Source organism: Macaca mulatta, chromosome 10 (assembly GCF_049350105.2).
Source record: "Macaca mulatta isolate MMU2019108-1 chromosome 10, T2T-MMU8v2.0, whole genome shotgun sequence".
In the NCBI taxonomy this organism is placed as follows: domain Eukaryota; kingdom Metazoa; phylum Chordata; class Mammalia; order Primates; family Cercopithecidae; genus Macaca; species Macaca mulatta.
The window spans coordinates 80345446-80357267 of record NC_133415.1 but is presented as its reverse complement, the minus strand read 5'-3'; the positions used below and the strand labels follow the sequence as shown (position 1 = coordinate 80357267).

Below are 11822 nucleotides of genomic sequence, written 5' to 3'. Positions count from 1 at the left end.
AGACCTCCATAGGGGAAGGCCCTCGGCAAGGCCAGGGACTTAGGGACTCCAGCAAGCAGAAGTGGGACTGCTGCGACGCTGGAGCCTCCCCAGGCAAAGTGAGAAATGGGGTGGGGGGCTCTCATTCACCAGCCAAGTCCACACCCCACTCTCTCTGAGCCCCCTAGGGAGGCTGGGGGAGGTGGAAGGGGGCTTCCTGCAAACAGCTCCTCCCTGACACCTGAGAGGGAGGCACGCGCAGCCTGGGGTGGGGACACACTACACGATGCCCTGACCAAGGCAGTTATTCTCCAAGCCATTCGGGAGCCTCGCTGTACCACTGGGTACTCTTAAGAGCCCCCAAGAGGCAGTCTCTTGTTGTGGGGGACATAGGGCCCCAATGTCCAGGACACTCCTCAGGTTTTCTCTTCCCCCGCTTACTATCCTGTACATTTTTTGGTTTTTGGTTTCTTGTTGTTGGCTTTCTTTGTTTTGTTTTGGTTTTGCTTTTGAGATGGAGTCTCGCTCTGTCGCCCAGGCTGGAGTGCAGTGGCACGATCTCGGCTCACAGCAACATCCACCTCCCAAGTTCAAGCGATCCTCCTGCCTCAGCCTCCCGAGTAACTGGGATTACAGGCATGCACCACCACATCCAGCTAATTTTTGTACTTTTGTATGTTGTCCAGGTTGGTCTTGAACTCCTGACCTCAAGTAATCTGCCTGCCTCAGCCTCCCAAAGTGCTGGGATTACAGAGGTGAGCCACTGCACCCGGCCACTATCCTATATCTTCACCCCTACCTTGGGACAGGAAAGGAAAGCCCCCGCCACAGCTAGTTACTGTTACATTACTGCAGCCCATCTTATTGAGGGGCTACTTTGTGCAGGCACTTGACATGTGAAGCAGATGTTAATTGTTCCAAGCAATCCCAGATATAAGCAACAAGACTTTTTTTTTTTTTTTTTTTTTTTTTGAGACCGTGTCTTGCTCTGTTACCCAGGCTGGGCTGTCCTGGTGCAATCTTGGCTCACTTTGGCTCACTGCAGCTTCAAAATTCTAGGCTTGAGCAATCCTCCTACCCCAGCCTCCTGAGAAGCTGGGACTACAGGCGCTTGCCACTATGCCCGGCTAATTTTTTAAATTATTTTGTAGAGACAGAGTCTCCCTATGTTCCCAGGCTGGTCTCAAACACCTGAGCTCAGGTGATCCTCCCACCTCGACCTCCCAAAGTGCTGGAACTACAGGCGTAAACCACCACTCCTGGCCATTTTTTAAAAAGATTTCACAACTCAAACTTAATTCAACTCAGTCCCTGCCTACCTGTACTGGCGAGGAGCTGGCCACAGCAAATTAGGCCCCGTACCCTGAGGGCAAGGCCAAATGTGCGGGTATAAAAGGATGTGAAACCCTGAATTAGGGTGGATCCAGAATCTCAGGCCATGGTGCCCCAAGCAGATGTCTGGTGACATTCTACCCTGAAATGCTCAGGCTCCAGAGATATTAGGTCTCTTTCACTCTGTTCCTCTTTATAGCCCCTGTGTCCACTGCCATGCTTGGGCCATTTCCTCTTTTGACCAAAACACAAAGGATTCATCCCATTACTTCCTCCTTCAACAGCTGGTATAGAGACCCCCAGCTCTAGGCCTGTGGGGTTGTGACACATGTGTACTGATCCTTCAGTCCACTGGGACTGTATACATGGCTTGGCTGCATGGTGGGAAAGCATCCCTTTACTTTGACTTTAGCCATATGACTTGCTCTGGCCAATGGATGTGCATGGACATGACTCAAGCTAAGTCTTTAAACATACTTAAGCGGTTGGCCTCCCCTGAATTTCTGTCATTGCCAGGCAAGAGGCAGGCTCCAACTGACCTGCCGGTCCAAAGAGGATGATGAACACATGCAGATGACCTGAATCAGACCCATGGTTTGAAACAAAACTCAGCTGAGCCCAGCCTACGTCCGCCAGACCCCAGCCAACCTGTGGATGCATCAGTTTATTGCTGGATGCTGCTGAGAATTCTGTGGCTACATTAGCAAAATGATACAAGGCCTAAGTCCCAGAACAACACACCCAGAACGTGCTTACCTTTCCTTAGGGTGAGGAGAACAAAGACTTATCTACCTTGATTAGTCAGGGAGCATTGCTTCCTGTCATTTCCTTGAGTATACAGCAGCCTAAGTAAACAAATAAAAATAACTAGGTAAGCTGGGCACGGTGGCTCATGCCTATGATCTCAGCACTTTGGGAGGCCGAGGTGGGCAGATCGCTGGAGGCCAGGAGTTCAAGACCAGCCTGGCCAACATGGCGAAACCCCGTCTCTACTAAAAATACAAAAATTAGCCAGGCCTAGTTACAGGCGGTCACCTGTAATCTCAGCTACTCAATATGCTGAGGCACGAGAATCGATTGAACCTGGGAGGTGGATATTGCAGTGAGCCAAGATCACACTACTGCATTCCAGCCTGGATGACAGAATGAGAGTCTGCCTCAAAAAATTTTTTAAAAATGCATTTTCTCAATAGGTCACACTGTTATACATTCATCTCATAATAATTACTCTTTTTTTTTTTTCTTTGGAGACAGAGTCTCACTGTCACCCAGGCTGGAGTACAATGGCACAATCTCGGATCACTGCAACTTTGACCTCCTAGGCTCAAGCGATCCTCCTGCCTCAGCCTCCCAAGTAGCTGGGACTACAGGTGAGTACCACCAGACACAGCTAATTTTTGTATTTTTTTGTAGAGATGGGGCTTCACCATGTTGCCCAGGCTGTTCTCACCCTCCTGAGAGTTCCAGTCAAGTGATTCACCCGGCTTGGTCTCCCAAAGTGCTGGGATTACAGGTATGAGCCACCATACCTGGCCAATTATTCTTATTCCAGATAGGAGAACCAAGGAATAGGGAGGTCAGAGAATTTGCCGGAGGCAAAACTTTTTGGTTCAAAAAAATAAGTTTTGCTACGAGTACAGAAAACACCAAATAATGGTGTTTTAAATAAAACAGAAGTGTTTCACCCTCTCCATCAAGTAAGTGTTGGCATCCGAGATGATATGGCAACTCCACAATCATGAAACTAGATCCCTTTTTATTTTTTGGCTCGGTCATTGTCAATGGGCTTCTTCCAGTCACGGTCCAAAGTGGCTGCTTGTGCTCCAGCCACTTTATCTGCATTCAGGAAAGCAGGATGGAGGAAGGGACAAAGTAGGCCATGCCACCTACTTTAAGATAACTCCTTAAATGGCTGATGTGGTGGGTCACTCCTGCAATCCCAGCCACTCAGAAGGCTGAAGCAGGAGGATCACTTGAACCCGGGAGCTCGAGGCTGCAGTGAACTATAATTGTGTTGTCACCGCATTCCAGCCTGAGTGACAGAGTGAGATCTTGTCTCTTAACAACAATAAAAAAGGTAATTCTTTAAATTGCACACTTCATTGCTGCTTATATTCCACGAGCTAGAAGTTAGTCACATGGTCTCATGTCTTTATTCTAACAGGTGATGTGCCCAGGTAAATCCTGGGGGCCCAGTGCTAAGAAGTAGGGGAAGATGAAGCCCTGCCCTCCTGTGCAGCAACCAGGACCTTCATTCATTCATTCATTCCTTGGACCTACCCAGATTCCAGCCTCAGGCCGCTGCCCACCTCCTTGCCAGTATCTCTGCAGAGCCTCCTGCCTCCCCCAGAGGGTGCCAGAGCCCTCTGCTTCCTCAGCCTTCGGACCCACTTGTTGCGTCTCAGGTGGGGACAGCTCAGTCTATAGAGGCCCAAGGGAGCTCTTTGAGACCCATGCTGTAGTCAGCTTGGGGCAGATGGGAGTCATGTAGCTCAGTGGCTAAAAGCCTAAGCCCTGCATAAAGCTGGGTTCAAATCCAGACATATCCTTTACCTGCTGTGTGATCCCGGGAGTCGCTCAATGACTCAAAAGCTGGAGTCCTCTGGAAAGCTTGTATGAAGAGTTCCCAGGGCCTGGAACATCAAAAGAGCTCTGAGAATGTTGGCTCTCCTCTCTCCTCCACCCAAGGTGACCTCTGCTCTCATAGCCACACCCTGGACCCTCGCTCATTCAGTCACCTCACCCAGCCTGTCATCTGTTCCTCCGACTCTCCTCTCCTGTTCATGCATCTTGTACTCACCCACTTCCGTCCCTGAGTGTTTCAAGGCTCTGGGGTTTTCAGAGACACTGAAGAGACCTCCCTCCCCAACACAACCACAAGGTCTAGGTGGAATGACCCACTAAGGGACCGGCTCTGAAACCAGACTCCCAGGGAAAGTCAACAAGCCCAAGAATGCCTGTTACAAGAAAACTGAAAGACCCAAGTACATGTCCTCCCTTTTTATTCCCTGCACAGGATCTAGGCATCCAGTGTGAACACATGCAGGCCCCAAGGGACACCATCTGTGCAGAGTCAGATGGAGTTAAGAACATTTAGTCTGGGCACGGTAGCTCATACCTGTAATCCCAGCACTTTGGGAGGCTGAGATGGGCAGATAACCTGAGGTCAGAAGTTCGAGATCAGCCTGGCCAACATGGTGAAACCCCATCTCTACTAAAAATACAAAAATTAGCTAGGCGTGGTGGCAGGTGCCTGTAATCCCAGCTATTTAGGAGGCTGAGGCAGGAGAATCACTTGAACCCAGGAGGCGGAGGTCGCAGTGAGCCAAGATTGCGCCAGTGCACTCCAGCCTGGGTGACAGAGCAAGACTCCATCTAAACCTACACACATACACACACACACATTTAAACTACCACATCAACATCTGGTTCAAGGTGGTGGACGAGAACTTGTCTCTGCCATCCCTGGCCCATCCAATACCACTGAGAGCACAGTAAGCAAAGGGAAAAGGAAATAGAAGGGCTGGGAACAGGATGTCTGGGGGATGGGGAGTATCCACTGCACAGGGATTTTGATTTTGATTTACTTCTAGAAGATAGAAAGAGGAAGGATCACGTTCAGGAACAGATGAGGGTAAAGGAAACCAGAGCCAAAGCACGCTGAGAGAAAGCTGCCCCAGAGGCCAAAGCAGGAGTGGACTCTCTACGGGGACTCAACACACCCCAAAGGGTCGACAGCTGGCACATGTACCTCTCCACCCCCACATGTAACACTGCAGGGCAGAGGAAATGCCCCATGTGAGTTCCAGTATAATCAACCTGTAATCCCAGCTACTTGGGAGGCTGAGGCAGGAGACTCGCTTGAACCCTGGAGGTGGAGGTTGTGGAGAGCTGAGATAGTGCCGCTACACTCCAGCCTGGGTGACAGAGTGAGACTCTGTATCGAAAAATTAAAAAATAAATAAATAAATAAAAACCAACAGCAAAGAGCTATTGCATCCTTACTGTGGGCCTGGCAGTGTTATGACAACTTTTTTTTTTTTTTTTTTGGAGCTGGAGTCTTTTTTCTGTCACCCAGGCTGGAGTGCAGTGGCTCAATCTCAGCTCACTACAATCTCCGCCTCCTGGGTTCAAGTAATTCTCCTGCTTCAAACTCCCAAGTACCTGGGATTACAGGCACATCCCACCATGCCCGGCTAATTTTTATATTTTTAGTAGAGATGGGATTACAACATGGTTTCACCATGTTGGCCAGGCTGGTATCGAACTCCTGACCTCAGGTGATCCACCCGCCTCAGCCTCCCAAAGTGCCGGGATTACAGGCATGAGCCACCACACCCATCCAGTGTTCTGACAATTTTATACTTATTAACTCACTTAGCAACCCTCTGAGCTAGGTGCTACTGTTTTCTCCACTTATAGGAAACTGAGCACAGAATGGTAAAGTAAAATAACCTTGACCGAGGTTATATGGCTGGTAAGGGGCAGAGAAATGAAACTTGAACCCAGGCAACCTGTTTCCTGAGTTGAGCTCTGAACTACTGAGCCATACTGCCTATTTACTTATTTATTGAGACGGGTTTGGCCGGGTGCAGTGGCTCACGCCTGTAATCCCACCACTTTGGGAGGCTAACACGGGCAGATCACTTGAGGCCAGGAGTTCGAGACCAGCCTGGACAACAAGGAGATAGGGTCTCGCTCTGTCACCCAGGCTGGAGTGCAATGGTGCAATCATGGTTCACTGAAGCTTCGATCTCCCAGGCTCTAGTGATCCTCCCACCTCATCCTCCCAAGTAGCTGGGACCATAGGCACCCACTATCATGCCCAGCAAATTAAAAAAAAAATTTTTTGTAGAGATGGGGGTCTCACTGTATTGCCTAGACTGGTCTCTAACTCCTGGGCTTAAGCAATCCACCCACCTCGGCCTCCCAAGGTACTAGAATTACAGGTGTGAGCCACCGTGCCTGGCCAATATTCCCTCTTTAATAAACTAAACAAAAAGTGAACAAACCAATCCCGGAGGGAACAGATAATTCAAGGAATACAAAGAACTTATGAAAAGAAAGATTCTAGTGCCAATATATTCATAAAACAAAAAAAAGCAGCTATGAAAAGAAAGCAAAAAATAATTCTTGGAAATTTAAAATAGAATTGCTGAAATAAAAAGAAATCCAATAGAAAAGGGTGTGAACATCTGTGGTTTTGGTTTCCAAAATTAGTTCACTCTTCTTTTGGTAAAAATACCCTGATTTTCCTCCTGTATTCTTAAGCCCTGTGGGTTGGTGGAATTGACACCTCTTCCATTTACTGCACAAGAGAAGCATGTTGCTGCTCACAGTTCATTATGAGGAGCCAGCGGGTAAAGACAACACTGAGAGCAGAGGAAAGATATATACCGACCCTGGGTCCTTCTGGACATCATTGAGTCCCTGGATCAAGCCTAACCTGAAGCTAAAGGGATGAGTGCTTCTCACCGTTAATAGCTGCTGATCGAATCCCATAGAAGGACTCCAATTATCCTTGCCTCAGTTATGTTTCCAGCCCTCGGATGAGCTGCCATCAAGGGAAACTGCCAGACCTTGGTGACAGGCCCACCCACTTAAAATAGGGAAAAAACCTAAGCCACATCATTGAACTGAAAGAGCTGCAGTTCCCCAAAAGAGAGGAGAGAAGGAATGCTGGATAAACACAACAACTACTTCATCTCAGTGCACCTGCAAAGAATACAGGCACAGGAAGGTGGGCACAGCAAGTAGTCTTTCTGGTTGACATAATGGAGACAACATCTGTTTCTTCTCTCAGAAAGAAATAAGAAAGGCAATTGGAGAACCAGAAACAACAAAATCTATTCCAGGACCAAATAGAAAGAAAACACATCTGAGGCATGATGTTGAGCAATTAGTGGAGTGTAAGAAAAGAGAATCCATTTGACCTTGACATCTGAAACAGCAAATATTCTCCATCAATCCACTTTAGGGTAGAGGAAATGATACTATATTTCCTTCTCAAAGGAGCTATCTCGTTACTTGGTTCTGCAGTAAATAATGTTTATACAATCATAACATTAGTTGGTTTTCAATTTTCAGAATCAACCTGAAGATAAAGCATGGAAGATTTCATTATAATTACAGAACAGCATGTAAATGTTACAAACTTTGACCATGAAACATAAAAAAAGAGGCCGGCGCAGTGGCTCACGCCTGTAATCCCAGCACTTTCGGAGGCCGAGGCGGGTGGATCACAAGGTCAGGAGTTCGAGATCAACCTGGCCAACATAGTGAAACCCCATCTCTACTAAAAATACAAAAATTAGCCAGGCATGGTGGCATGCACCTGTAGTCCCAGCTACTCAGGAGACTGAGGCAGGAGAATCACTTGAACCCAGGAGGCGGAGTTTGCAGTGAGCCAAGATTGTACCACTGCACTCCAGCCTGGGCAACAGAGCAAGACTCCGTCTCAAAAAACAAAAACAAAAAAGAAAACAGCATAAATTAGAGGGAGATGGCAGGTGGCATGGGGCTGGGGGAGGCACAATTTTTCTTACATAGTGATAGGGCTCAAGAAATTCTGTCTAAAATTGATGTATGAGGAACGAAATTTTAAATATAGATTGTTTAGAACTTCAAGGAGCACCAACATAGGACTCCAATAATAACACAGCAAACAAAACTGAGAAAACAGACATGGGGGGGGGCGCATGAGAACGTGTGATTTCAGTACCCTGCTTTAATGATGAGGTGTCACTAGATGCTCTCTTGAGTTACTAAATTGAGAAACAAAGATAAAGTATATTGTTTAGAGGTGTGATGTTCAAACTCCAGAAAAGGCTGGGTGTGGTGGCTCAGGCCTGTAATCCCAGCACTTTGGGAGGCTGAGGTGGGCGGATCACTTAAGCCCAGGAGTTTGAGACCAGCCTGGGCAACATGATGAAGCCCCAAAAAATTAGCCAAGTATAGTGGTGCACACCAGTAGTCCCAGCTACTCAGGATCTCACCACTGCACTCTAGCCTGAGGAATGAGAGTGAGACCCTCTCTCAAAAAAAAAAAAAAAAAAAAAAAAAAGAAGAAGAAGAAAATTCCAGAATATATAAAAATGAAAAGAGTGCAGAAGAGTGGAACTGCGGGGTAGGAAATTTTGCATTTTGTTTTATCTCTCTGTATATTTTGACCTTTTTTTTAACCTACGTGTACTACGTCATATCCGTAGCCCCCACCCATCCACCAGGCTCCACCTGCTGTGTTTACATGGAGGGTTGAGCAATTATTCCTGCCTCCTTCCAGTTCATCTTCCTGTACTGCAGAGGCTAGAAAACTAAATTTATATCGCCCAGATTCCCTTCCAGCTACCTTAATGCCACCACCTCATTCAGCCATTACTGATTCTCCACTTCTCCAAACTGGTCAATAATTGTCTCTTCTAAAAATGTTAGAATTGGGACTAAAAGACACTACAGCTGACCCTTAAACAACATGCGTTTGAACTGTGCTAGTCCATGTATACACAGATTTTTTAAAAAATAAACTTAATGAAAAAATTTTGGAGAGTTGTGACAATTTGAAAAAACTCGCAAAACCATAGCTAGAAATATAAAAAAAAAATTGAAACAAAGTTAGGTATGTCATGATTGCATAAATATATATGTTAATTGGCTGTTTATATTATTAGTAAGGCTTCCAGTCAACAGAAGGCTATTAGTAGTAATTAAGTTTTTGAGTCAAACGTTATACACAGATTTTTGATGAGGAGGAGGATTAGTGCCCCCAAAGCCTGAGATGTGGAATGGTCATATGCATGGAGAATAAATAAATAAATAAATAAGCAGTTGTTGACCCAGCGCAATGGCTCATGCCCATAATCCCAGTACTTTGGGAGGCCAAAGCAGGCAGATGACTTGAGGTCAGGAGTTCGAGACCAGCCTGGCCAACATGGTGAAACATAGTCTCTACTAAAAATACAAAAGTTAGCCAAGCATAGTGGTGTGCACCTGTAATCCCAGCTGCTTGGGAGTCTGAGGGATGAATATTGCTTGAACCCGGGAGTCAGAGGCTGCAGTGAGCCAAGATTGCACCACTGCACTCCAGCCTGGGTGAAAGAGTGAGACTCTGTCTCAACAACAACAACAAAAAAGCAATTGTTAAGAGAATAAAAAGACAAGCCACAGACTGAGAGAATATATTTGCAAAACACATATCTGAAGATCCAAAATACAGAAAAAACCCTTAAAATCCATCCGCCTCGGCCTCTCAAGTGCTGGGATTACAGGGGTGAGCCACCATGCCTGGTCTAAAATGTCCATTTTTAAAAGGCAGTCTGTCTGGGGCAGTGGCTCACACCTGCAATCCCAGCACTATGGGAGAAGGCTGAGCAGGGAAGATCTCTCAAGCCCAGGAGTTTGGGGCTGCAGTGTGCTGTGATGGCGCTACTGCACTCCAGCCTGGGTGACAGAGTGAGGCCCTGTCTCTAAAATAAATAAGTAAATAAAAATAAAATTTAAAAAGGCAATCTGCAGCAAGAGAAGATGAAGGTAGCAGGTATACAGAGAGCAGGACAGAGGAGAGTCCATGAACAACAGGGAGAAGAAAGTGGTCGTGGTGGCAGCTCCCAGGCTCCTGGCATATGTTCAATTCCCTGTTCCCAGCCCTCAGGAAGCCCAGATGTCCCCGCCCACCCCTACATACAAACCCTGGATCCTTGACATCAACTTCTCCTTTCCTTCATGTGCTCTAATGAGTTTTTGTTACTTGGGAACATTTAACTAATGTCATTAAACAAGTGGACCTGTCTCAGAGCGGTGTTATGAGAAGAGAACAACCAAAAGACAGTTGTGGCTGAGCACAGTGGTCACGCCTGTAATCCTAGCACTCTGGGAGGCCGAGGTGGGTGGATCACCTGAGGTCAGGAGTTCGAGACCAGCGTGGCCAACATGGCAAAACCCCCTCTCTACTAAAAATATAAAAATTAGCCAGCTGTGGTGGCGAGCGCCTATAATCCCAGCTACTTGGGAGGTTGAGGCAGGAGAATCGCTTGAACCCAGGGGGCAGAGGTGTCAGTGAGCCAGGATTGCGCCACTTCACTCCACCCTGAGTGAAAGAGCAAAACTCTGTCTCAAAAAAAATAAACAGCTGCAACAAATTTCAAGTTTTGTGTGTTTTCTTTTCTTTTCTTTTTTTCTATTTACTTTATCTATTTTAGAGTCAGAGCCTCCCTATGTCACCCGGGCTGGAGTGCAGTGGCACAGTCACAGCTCACTGTAGCCTCGACCTCCTGGGCTCAGGCGATCCTTCCACCTCAGACTCCTTCCTAGCTGGGACTACAGGTATGTGCCACCACATCTGGCTTGTGCGTTTTCTTACATACTGTCAAAAGGATACTCATACTAAAAGGCAACACATTCTCAAGCGCCTTCCTTTTCTTCTCCTATCCTCTTTACCACACACCAAAGCTGCTCTTACCATTTTCTCCTTAAAAACTCAAAAAAGCTTCCCCCAACATATCTATCCACTTCTTGTCCTCCCCTCGACCCTGCTCCATTTTGATTCTGCATCATAAAAGCCAAGTAGAGTTCTGGGGAGGCAGAAGCCTCCTCGTATGATATTCCAAGCAGGTGGATGAAATTGAGCAGACAAAGCCAGAATCCTCTTTTGTGGAAAGACGGGGGCAGTGAGTAGAAGGGAGCAGGCTCATCTCTTCCCCTCTCTTCCCTTCCCTTCTCTTTCACACCACACGCTCCGCCTGGGTGAGCTCATCGTCCTCGTGTCTTCAATTTCCACCTCCAGGAGATCGACTGCCAAATTTCTACCCGCAACCCCAAACTCCACTCTGAGCTCCAGACCCATCTACTAATTGCCTAGTCAACATTTTCCCTGTGGGGTTGAATCAGATAGGATTATATTCTGCTGTGACTAACAGAGACTGAAAATGAAGAGTCCTAAACAAAAGACTTTCTTTTTCTTGTGCTGAAAAGTCTGGAAGTACACAGCGCTGGGCTGGAATGGGGATACTGCTGGGGGGCTCCGTCTCTTTGCAGGCTGCCCCTCTGCTATCACCAGGGTGTGTCCCTCAACCATACTGTCCAAAGTGGTGACTGAAGGACCAGTCCTCCCACTGACATTCCAGGCAACAGAATGGAGAAGAACAGGCTGAGGAAGGAGGAACCACAGGCGCCCTCCAGATGTTTCAAGGACAGTTTCTGGAAGATGCTACATAACAATTCTGTTTATATCTCATTAGCCAGACTTAGTCACGTGGCAACACCTAGAAGCAAGAAAGGCTGGGAAATATACTGTTTCTGCTGGGTTACCGCATGCATGACAAAAAAGAGAACGCTCTGTTCTTAGGAAAATGAGAATAGACGGGGTTGCGGGAGGACAACCAGCATTGGCTACACTGCAGCCCCACAACCTCCTCATGCTTGATGTGGCTGAAATAAAAAGAGCATCTCCCCCCAGAATTTCGTTTCCCTTAGTCTTGTTCCTTTTCTGTACCCCACACCCTAGCAGAGGGGCAATT

The 11822-nt window shown here is 47.0% G+C and overlaps 1 long non-coding RNA gene across 1 annotated transcript; it reads right to left on the bottom strand.

Annotated features, from left to right (window-relative positions):
* Window positions 1–461: 461 nt before the first annotated feature.
* Window positions 462–3951, bottom strand: LOC114670453 (uncharacterized). Its single transcript, XR_013399760.1, has 2 exons — window positions 3865–3951; window positions 462–2156 (listed from the first exon to the last, which is right to left on the bottom strand). It is a non-coding gene; the product is annotated as an uncharacterized LOC114670453 (long non-coding RNA).
* Window positions 3952–11822: the final 7871 nt, after the last annotated feature.